Source organism: Saccopteryx bilineata, chromosome 8 (assembly GCF_036850765.1).
Source record: "Saccopteryx bilineata isolate mSacBil1 chromosome 8, mSacBil1_pri_phased_curated, whole genome shotgun sequence".
Classification (NCBI taxonomy): domain Eukaryota; kingdom Metazoa; phylum Chordata; class Mammalia; order Chiroptera; family Emballonuridae; genus Saccopteryx; species Saccopteryx bilineata.
This window is the reverse complement of record NC_089497.1, coordinates 59678393-59688972: the sequence shown is the minus strand read 5'-3', so window position 1 is coordinate 59688972 and position 10580 is coordinate 59678393. Positions and strand designations below refer to the sequence as shown.

The window sequence follows — 10580 nt, the reverse complement described above, 5'->3', positions numbered from 1 at the left end:
TCCTGGAATCATCATTGTATTGATTTTATATTGTTTACAGCGAATGGCCAAGTATTCTTCAGTCAAATAAAACTTTGTTTTCTTGGTTGCACTTGTGACTTTGTGTTCTAAATTTAACTATTATCTTTATACTAACTTTTGAAAGTTTTCAAAATTTACCTGATGAACTCATCCAAACTCTTTCCTTGACTCCTCTGAAGAAAGAGTGTAGCTTTTAATGCAAAACTTCTCTTCAAAGAAATCAAAGGTGGGTAGCTCAAATACTGCTTATTTAATATTTTTCTTCTCTTGGACAATTTATTTTTCCATGAACCCTATTTTCCTTGCAATCCACTTTCCCACCCCTTCACACACACACATACCATACTTCCTGGATTTAACAAGGAAACCAGGTTAATCAGCTTGTTAAAATTGTACAAAGTTAAGGATGAAGCTCTAAGCAAGAGACTCTCCGTTTCAAGCACACACGCCTGAAAGTGTGCTTTCATGCATGGACACTACTCTGAAATTTCATGGGTTAGTGAAAAAAAAGCACAAGTCTCCAGTCAGGCAAATTAAGGTTGGGTCCCAGCTCTCTCCAGCTCGTATGAGCTAGTCTTTAAACTGCGTCCGCACTCCCTCGCTTCCTTGCTGTTACATGGGGTAAGGCTGTGTTGTGGGGGTTAAATGAAATAATCATGTGGAAAGTAGCTGGCACTTAGTACACTTACTGTTTGTTTCTGCCTCCTTTTCCTTCTCCAGGATAATGGTGGAATGTGAAGAGCTCAGGCGCTGAACCAGACTGTCCTGAATCCAGGGCAGCCATGCATTGGCTATGTGATCTCAGGGAAATAATCAAGCTTCTTCTCCTCTCAGATTCCTCATCGTTAGAATGAGGATGATAAAAAAAATAAGACCTATCTCACAGAGTTCTCGCGAAGATTAAAAATCTTGATACATGCTAAATTCATAGAAGAACATGGTAAGCAATCAATACAGGTTAGCTACTGTTGTCGGTGTTATTATTATTCTCAGTTATCCACTATGTTAACAAATGGGACTGCCAGAGGATTGACCTGCAGATCAGTAACTTTCTCCAATGTACTGAGACTTTCAGAGCCTCACTCACAACCTAGCACCACTCACCTATTTCCATGAAACAAAAATGCATGCTACTTTAAGGACATCTTCATCATTCCTTGACTTTTTTTTTTTAAGTGAGAGGAGAGGAAAGAGAGAGACAGACTCCCGCATGTACCCCAACCAGGATCCACCTGGCCACCCCTATTTGAGGCTGATGCTCTGCCCATCTGGGCTCCGTGCTCACAACCGAGCTATTTTTAGCACCTGAGGCAGAGGCTCCATAAAGCCATCCTCAGTGCCTGGGGCCGATGAGCTCCTGAACCATGGTTGCGGGAGGTGATGAGAGAGAGACAGAGAGAGACAGAGAGAGAGAAGGAGGACAGGGAGGAGAAGAAAAGCAGATGGTCATTTCTCCTATATGCCCTGACCAGGAATCAAACCTGAGACTTTCACACACCAGGCTGATGTTCTACCACTCAGCCAACTGGCCAGGGCCTTGATTTTTTAAAAAATCTTATTTTCATGGGTTTTGATAGTTTGTATCTATATCACACAACAGCTATTTTCCTACCAATTTCATTAAATGATATGGAGAAAATATTTGGAAAAGAAAACCATATTGACCAGCCTGACCTGGGTGGCTCAGTGGATAAAGCACCAACCTGGGCACTTAGGTTGCCCATTTGAAAGCCAGGCTTGTCCAGTCAAGACACGTACAAGAAGCAACTGCTACAAGTTGATGCTTCCCTTTCTCCCTTTCTCTCTCCCTCCTCTGTCTAAAAATCAATAACTGAAACCTTAAAAAGAAAGAAAGGAAGAAAATGAAAACCAGATTGACCAATTTATTAGATTTCCCAGTTTGTTTCATCGGAGATTTGGGATGACAAAGCTGAAGAGTCTAATTTTACACTAGTATAATTTTGTAGATATCAGTACTGTTCTGAATGAAATCTTATCTTTATACAAGCATGGACAATTTTGACAGAAAATTGTACAGGGATAGATAGATACTGCTAAGAGAATCTTGTATTACTTTTCTTGCCACTTAATTACTTGCAGTTGAAATCCAAGAAGTTCTTTACAGAGTGAACATTCTCAATGTTTTTGCTTCTCCATGTTGGAATTCAAGGCCCTTAGGTCTCATATTTTACTATCCAATCCCATCATGTTTCTTCTCCCTACACCAAGCCTTCTGAATGTGGCTTGCTCATTCCTTGCCTCTTTATGGAGCACAGCTCTTCACGCGTCTGGATCCATCCGCTCCTGCAGGACTGTTGCTAGGACAAACGCCCCTGCCCAGAGCTGCTGTGCCACAGGCACCTGCTCAGCACCTCCTGACTCAGTCTTTCAGTGACTCATCCGTAATGCCCATAAAATATCTAACTGATATTTCACAACAGAATTCTCCATCAGTGGTTCTCAACTCTGCCCGCGCATTAATCACCTAGCAAGGGGAGCTACTTGGGAGGACCCAATCAATGCAAAGACTAAGCTAAACCACCACACCAACTAAACCAGATTCTCCCAGGGTGGGCTCAGACATCTGTGCTTTTTGAAGCTGCCCAAGTGCAGCCAGGGCTGAGATTCACTGCTCCTAATGGGTGAAGGCCAAGTGGGCCTTAGTGACTCAGAACTGGTAGTAGGACCCATATCACATGACTGATTCTTTACTATGAAGGCTCTTTGTTTTCAGTTTTATTGAGGTATAACTGACAGATGATAAATTGCATAAACTGCACATATTTAAAATACACAATTTAAGACTATACTTTCAGGGATCATTTCTATAGTTTGTTAAAATACACAATTTGATGAATTGTGACATATGCATACATACACATGAGAAGTCTTCACCAAAAAAAAGATTATGAACATATCCACTACTCCCACAAGTTTCCTTGGGCCTCTTTGTAACCACTGCCTCCCTCTGCTCCCTGCCCTCATCCCCCTCAACCTCGCCCTGGAGACTGCGAGCAGTCACTGATCTGCTTTCTCTCACCATAGACTAGTGTGCATGCTCTGGCATTTCATAAAAATGAGGTCAGGCAGTATGTACTCTCCTTTGTCTGGCTCCTTTACTCAGGAAAATATTCTGTTATCAATATCCATATTTTTATTTCTATGTAGTATTCCAGTGTATAGCTGTACCACATGTTTTTACCCAGTCATTTTGTTGGTAGACATTTGAGTTGTTTTTAGTTCCTGGCCACTTTAAATAAAGCTGCTATGAACATTCTTGCACAAATGTTTGTCTCAACATACCTTTTCATTTCTCTTAGTACATACCTAAGAGGGGAATGACTGGATCACATGACAGGTATGTGTTTAACTTTTAAAGATAAACTGTAAAACTGCTTTACAAAGTAGCTGCACCATTTTTCATTCCCACCAGCAGTATTTGTGAGTTCTAAATAAGTGTTTCACATCTTGCCCAACGCTGGGTTGAACCGGTTTTTTTTTAATTTTAGTCATTCTAGCAGGAGACTAAAAGTATTTGCGTTTTCCTAATAACTAGTGATGTTGATCATTTTTTACGTGCTTATTGGCCATCCATCTTTGGTAAAATGTCTATTCAAATCCTTTGCCCATTTTTATGGATTGTCTTTTTACCATTGAGATGTTAGAATTATTTTATATATTCTAGACGTAAGTCCTTTATCAGATATATATTGTGCAAAAGTATTCTTCCAGCCTGCAGCTTACATTTTCAGTTTTATAACTGTGTTTTTTTGAACAACAAATGCTTTTATTTCGATGAGGTCCAATTTATTGCTTTTTGGGTTTTTTTTTAATTTTTACAGTTCATGCCTTTTGTATCAGATTTTTAAAATCTTTACCAAATACAAGTTCATTAGGATTTTCTTCCGTGTTTTATTTCTAAAAATTTTATAGTTTTATCTCTTACCTATACATCTATGATTTAACACAGGTAAATATTCTGAGACTCCTGTATTTGAGTGATTCAGCCAAAGTGACATGATAAATCAGACCCCAAACTGCCCCCATGTCAAATGACTCTTTGTCCTGAGCCCTTACTTTTTATTTATTTATTATTTTTGGACTTAGCTATAAATTTAAGTTTATCAAATTTCTTAATTCATAGGTATATCATCACCAACTGTTCAAGACTACACTGCTTGGTTTTTGTTTGTTTCTGTATTTTTCAGAAGTGAGAAGCAGGGAGGCAGAGAGATAGACTTCCACATGTGCCCTGACTGAGATCCACCCACAAGTCCACTAGGGGGCGATGCTCTGCCCATCTGGGGCATTTCTCCATTGCAACCAGAGCCGTTCTAGCGCCTGAGACAGAGGCCATGGAGCCATTCTCAGTGCCCGGGCCAACTTCGCTCTAATGGAGACTTGGCTGCAGAGGGGAAGAGAGAGATAGAGAGAAAGGAGAGGGGGAGGGATGGAGAAGCAAATGGGCCTTCTCCTGTGTGCCCTGGCCAGGAATCGAACCAGGGACATCCACACACCAGGCTGATGCTCTACCACCGAGCCAATCAGCTAGGGCCACGCTGCTGATTTTAATTGTTTTGTTATTTTTATAGCATTGGTTATTTGTAATTATCTTTGAGCCCAAGCTCACCATTTTACACTTTGCCCTATAATACTAGAGCTTTGCCTCTAAAGTCATTTCTCTGATTTCTTCGCCAGTTGGCTTCTTGGCAGTTTCTGTCAGTGGGACATACAGGTTGGAGATAGGAAGGCAGGATAATGGAGGAGCTCTCTGTTTCTCACTTCCTGGCAGCATCCCCCCAGCAGCAAAGAAGAGCAACAGGTTTGGCCCCCACTTCCTTCAGCTCTCCCAGCACCCGCCATCAGCACCTGCTGTGTCCCTACCCGGGACACTCTGCACATCACGCCTGCACACCAGCCACGGGGTTCCTTCCCTTCTGTTTACTAGTTTTAAATGTGGTGTCTTTTCTCTGTAGTTACAATATTTCAATGTTCTCAGTATCCCCTTTTTCATCTCTCAGCCTTCCAATTCCCTTGCAATCAGTTCTCTATATTAAACTATCTCTGTTTAAAATATCTGCAGTGGTTTCTGTTTTCCTGATTGGACACTGATTGATACATTATTCCCATTTCTTGCTGCCATGTAGGAACTTCACAGAGGGTGTGTGGCATTTATCTTTGGATAGGAATAAATCCTTGTAAAACATACTTTTTACTGCTGTGGTTTTAATTTATATAAATACTATTGTGCTCTAGATCTCATTGTGTTTTCTTACGCTCAAAACCATTTTGCTTAGATATATGTAGGCTGGTGTTTTAGCTCTAGTTCACTGTTCCTGATTATTGCATAATATTCCACAGTGTGCATTCATCTCATTTTATTTATCTGTTCCCCTAGAGACAGTGTCTGAGATCACCCACTCCCTGTTGCTGGGAACAACACACTCTGACTTCTGTGAACGTTTCTGTGGCATGTCCCCTGGGGCGAGAGCCAGCCAGACCTCACATGCCTTCCTCGGTTATGTGCACACCGGGCATCGAGGGTGCTCTCTGGAAGGGCTATACTTGGATTGCTTGCAGGCGCCTGTTTCCTCACATTTTGACCAGTACTTAGGACCTGACAGTCCAGTTTTTGCAAATTTAGTGAGTGCAAATACAATTTTGAATTTCATTTTGCATTTCTTTGATTACTAACGAGGTTGCATGTTGTTAGTGTACTTCTTCAAAATCCCCCTGGGGAACTTGCTCACACATAGTCTTTTACCATTTTCCATTTGATTTCCTGTCTTTTTCTTGTTGGTCTTCAGGAGTTTCTTGTTTATTCTTTTACTCCCATTAGCTTAAGGCATTGCAAATATCTTCTTTGCATCTGATGCCCTTTTTTAAGCTTTATTTAATGAATAATTTGTTGAACACAAAAATTTAATATTGTTGCCAAATCCACCAATATTTTGCCCTCATGTTCGTGGTGTTTTTAAATTAAATTTATTGGAGTAACATTGGTTAATAAGATTATATAAGTTTCACCTGGCCTTTGGTGGGGCAATGGCTAGAGCCACGGCTTGCAAGCCACATGCGGCTCTTTGGCCCCTTAGGTGTGGCTCTTCCACAAAATACCACGTGCGGAGTGACGTCACGGAAATGGCGCCGTGAGCAGCGCGTCCGACAGCTCTCCCCTAAATCACAACAAATTTATCAACTAGAAACAGAAAAATTTATCCTCGGAGCATTCCGGAGTTCCACACAAACTGATAGCGAAAGGACTGTTATCACTTGAATCTGAGAGACGAGGGTGTGGAGGAATCTACCACAGGGACGTTCTTTCAAACCGCGAGGAAGTGCGCCTGTGGTGAGTCAGCCCATACTTGGGAGCTGCGAGCCGCCGCCTCGAGCCGCCGCGAGCAGCCGCGCGCGCGCCCGGTCCGGTTGAGCACCGCTGACGTTCCCAGCGGCCCGCACACTGCGAGTGGGGGTCCCCGGCCACCGGTGCCCGGAGCGCCCCATTCGCGCGTGCCTTGGGCATTCCACGCGCCCAGGGCGCCCTGCTGGCCCGCACACCCAGGGTGCTCCATTATCCTGCGCCTGGTGCGGTCCAGCCGCCAGCGGTGGGGCGAGCGGGAGAGGCTTGGGAGATTCTCTCTGTGGGCGGGGCACCTCACCCAGCCATTCAAGCTAACAATCAAGCGTTGGGGGAGGGGCGCGCGGAGGCCACCTAAAATACCTTCGGAAGCACAGCTGCGACCCAATCACTGAAATTAGCTTAACTCATGAAATCTGCGCACCCTCGGTTCTAATTGATAAGATCTCTCTCAGTTCAGCGATCCAAGACAAGAGGCGTGATATTTTTTAGTGCCTCTCGCTAAAGGGGCGGGGACAACTTCTGATTGATAGAGCCTCCATATTCAGGGATAAACGCTAACAAGAAGGACTTGGCAGATAATAAGATCTATACTACACTAGTCGCAAGCAGAGACTAGTGCCTCTTCTTCCCTGCAAAAACAGGCTACAAAGTGTGGAAAGCCTGGGTTGAGAGGTCCAACTAAATGATAGGCGCTGAACAGTCACCTTGACAACAATTGACTCCCACCCCCGCCTGATTGCACTGGAGGCCCTGACTCTCAGAGCCTTTCCCAAAGCCTTGCACTGAGTGGGGATAGAGTGGGGATTTCCCAGCTCTTTGAGCCTCTTACTCCCCAGGCAGAAGCAGTTGCAGCCTTATAGCTGGATCACCAGGCTGCTAATTCAGAAAGGGGGGACTAGGAGAGAGAATCCAGGAAAGCAAACTCTCTCATCGTTGGACCCTGCAAACGCCAACAAGCCTTTACTTCCAACAAGACTAAAGCCAATTATATGACATTGCCATAGAATCCCATCAACTGCAAATCCCTACCTAAGAGTGACACAGGGGCAGAGCCTGGGGTACAGAGTCACCGACTAGGAAGAGGGAGAGAAAAGAAAAAGGAAGAAGTTAACCTCTCAAAATCAAGAAAAACCCACAGACTTTACAACTTGATCCACTAATTTTTTGTTGTTGTTATTGTTGTTGTCGTTTGTTTCTTCTATCTTTTTGCCTTTATTTCCTCCACCTCGGTCCTTCTATTCTCTGCCCATCTTATGCTTCCCCTTTCTTGAACTACACTACCCATGAGTGTTGCATTTTATTTCTCTTCTTCATCCTCACCCTCCTTTAAGGTTATACTCCAAAACACTTAACTCTCACTCTCTCCTCTTTTGTTTTTTTTGTCTTGCTTTATTTTGTTTTTTTTCTCTTCCTATTTTATTTCTTCCTTCGTTTTTCTCTTTTTCTTATTTTTTCCTTTCTATTCATTTTTTCTTTTCTCATTTTACTTTCCTCCCATATAATCCTCAATCAAGAACAAATTAGTTAATTTGGGACTCAAGGCTTTTTTTTGGCTTTATTTCTCTTTTTTGCTTTTGTTTTTTTTTTTTTTTCTTGTTTGTTTATTTTTGTGGCATTTCGGGTCCTCCCAACCCAAGGTCTCCATTGTATTTAGTCTTCGCTCCACTTAATACAACAGATTTTTACTTATTATTTTTATTTTTTCTTCTTTATTATTCTTTTTTGGTCCTTTTTTCTGGTTCCCTCTTATCCCTCTCATTATATCTCTTAGTTGACCATCACTTACAAGCAAATCATCTTATGCTTGTCTAAGATTTTCTTCCTTTTTTTTTTTTTTTTTTTTTTTTGCATTTAGTAGGTCCCTACTCCCTTTTTTTTGCCCCTTGAACTCTTCACCCCAAATCAGGCCCTCCATTATAGGCATGATATTTCCCTGAGGAGGGGAGAGGAGGGAAAGAGAAGAGAGAAAAAAGGGGGAAATAATAAATTATTACTGTTTTTTTTGGTGGGGTGTTTTACCTTTTTTTATTTATTTATTTATTTATTTATTTTACTTTTTACTCTTTATTAATTCTAATTAGTGCTATCAACAAGACCACCCTCAGATGCCGATAAGAAAGAGGAAATCGAATATTATGGATACAAAAGAAAGAGAGGTAACACAAATAGATGTGGAAAAATCTATGGAGAAAAGACTTAACATATTGGAAGCCTTGGAGCTAAATGACAGAGAATTTAAAATAGAAATCTTAAAAATACTCAGAGATATACAAGAAAACACAGAAAGGCAATATAGGGAGATCAGAAAACAACTCAATGAACACAAAGAATATATTACCAAGGAAATTGAAACTATAAAAACAAATCAAACAGAAATGAAAAACTCAATTCACGAGCTGAAAAACGAGGTAACAAGCTTAGCTAACAGAACAGCCCAGATTGAAGATAGGATTAGTGAAATAGAAGAAAACAACTTGAGGCACAACAGAGAGAAGAAGAAAGAGACTCAAAAATAATAAAAAACGAGAAAGCCCTACAGGAATTGTCTGACTCCATCAGAAAGAATAACATAAGAATAATAGGTATATCAGAGGGAGAAGAGAAAGAAAATGGAATGGAGAATATACTCAAACAAATAATAGACGAGAACTTCCCAAGCCTGTGGAAGGAACTAAAGCCTCAAATTCAAGAAGCAAACAGAACACCAAGTTTTCTTAACGCCAACAAACCCACTCCAAGGCACATCATAATAAAGATGACACAAACCAATGACAAAGAAAAAATTCTCAAGGCAGCCAGGGAAAAGAAGAGTACAACATATAAAGGAAGGCCTATTAGATTATCATCAGATTTCTCAGCAGAAACTCTACAAGCTAGAAGAGAGTGGACCCCAATATTTAAAGGCCTGAAAGAGAGGAACTTTCAGCCAAGAATACTATACCCATCAAAGCTATCCTTCAAGTATGAAGGAGATATAAAAACATTCACAAATACAGAAAAGATGAGAGAATTTATCAACAGAAAGCCCCCACTCCAGGAAATACTAAAGGGGGTTTTCCAACCAGATTCAAAGAACAAAAGAAAACAACACCACAAGTAACAGCTCCACCAAGAACACAATAAAACCAAACTTAAACTGTGACAACAAAGGAAAAAAAGGGGGGAGAGGATGGAGATTAACAGTAGCAAAGGATGATGAAGTGCAGAAATACTTATAAGATAGGGTACTACAATGAATATGGTAGGTACCCTTTTCATTACTTAATGGTAACCACCCTTAAAAAAACCACCACAAAAACACTTGACTTAAAAAAGGTAGCAACAGAGGAAAGAAGTATGGAATACAAACAAACAAAAACAAATGATAGAAAAACAAAAGAGAAGAATCTAACTAGATACAAAACTAACAGAAAGCAATTTATAAAATGGCAGTAGGGAACCCACAAGTGTCAATAATTACACTAAATGTAAATGGATTAAACTTACCAATAAAAAGACACAGAGTAGCAGAATGGATTAAAAAAGAAAATCCAACTATATGCTGCCTACAAGAAACACATCTAAGCAACAAGGATAAAAACAAATTCAAAGTGAAAGGCTGGAAAACAATACTCCAAGCAAACAACACCCAAAAAAAAGCAGGCGTAGCAATACTCATATCTAATAATGCTGACTACAAGACAGAAAAAGTACTCAGAGACAAAAATGGTCATTTCATAATGATTAAAGGGAAGTTGAATCAAGAAGACATAACAATCCTTAATATATATGCACCAAACCAAGGAGCACCAAAATATATAAGACAGCTACTTATTGACCTTAAAACAAAAACTAACAAAAATACAATCATACTTGGAGACCTCAATACACCGCTGACGGCTCTAGATCGGTCATCCAAACAGAGAATCAATAAAGATATAGTGGCCTTAAACGAAATACTAGAACACCTGGATATGATAGACATCTACAGGACACTTCATCCCAAAGCGACAGAGTATACATTTTTCTCTAGTGTACATGGAACATTCTCAAGAATTGACCATATGTTGGGCCACAAAGACAATATCAGCAAATTTAGAAAAATTGAAATTGTACCAAGCATATTTTCTGATCATAAAGCCTTGAAACTAGAATTCAACTGCAAAAAAGAGGGGGAAAAACCTACAAAAATGTGGAAACTAAACAACATACTTCTAAA

The 10580-nt window shown here is 40.6% G+C and overlaps 1 long non-coding RNA gene across 1 annotated transcript; it reads left to right on the top strand.

Moving 5' to 3' along the window:
- The first annotated feature begins 801 nt into the window (after positions 1–801).
- LOC136311585 (uncharacterized) lies at positions 802–4971 on the top strand. The gene is made up of 3 exons (XR_010726813.1): positions 802–961; positions 3342–3379; positions 4720–4971. It is a non-coding gene; the product is annotated as an uncharacterized lncRNA (long non-coding RNA).
- The last annotated feature ends 5609 nt before the right edge of the window (positions 4972–10580 follow it).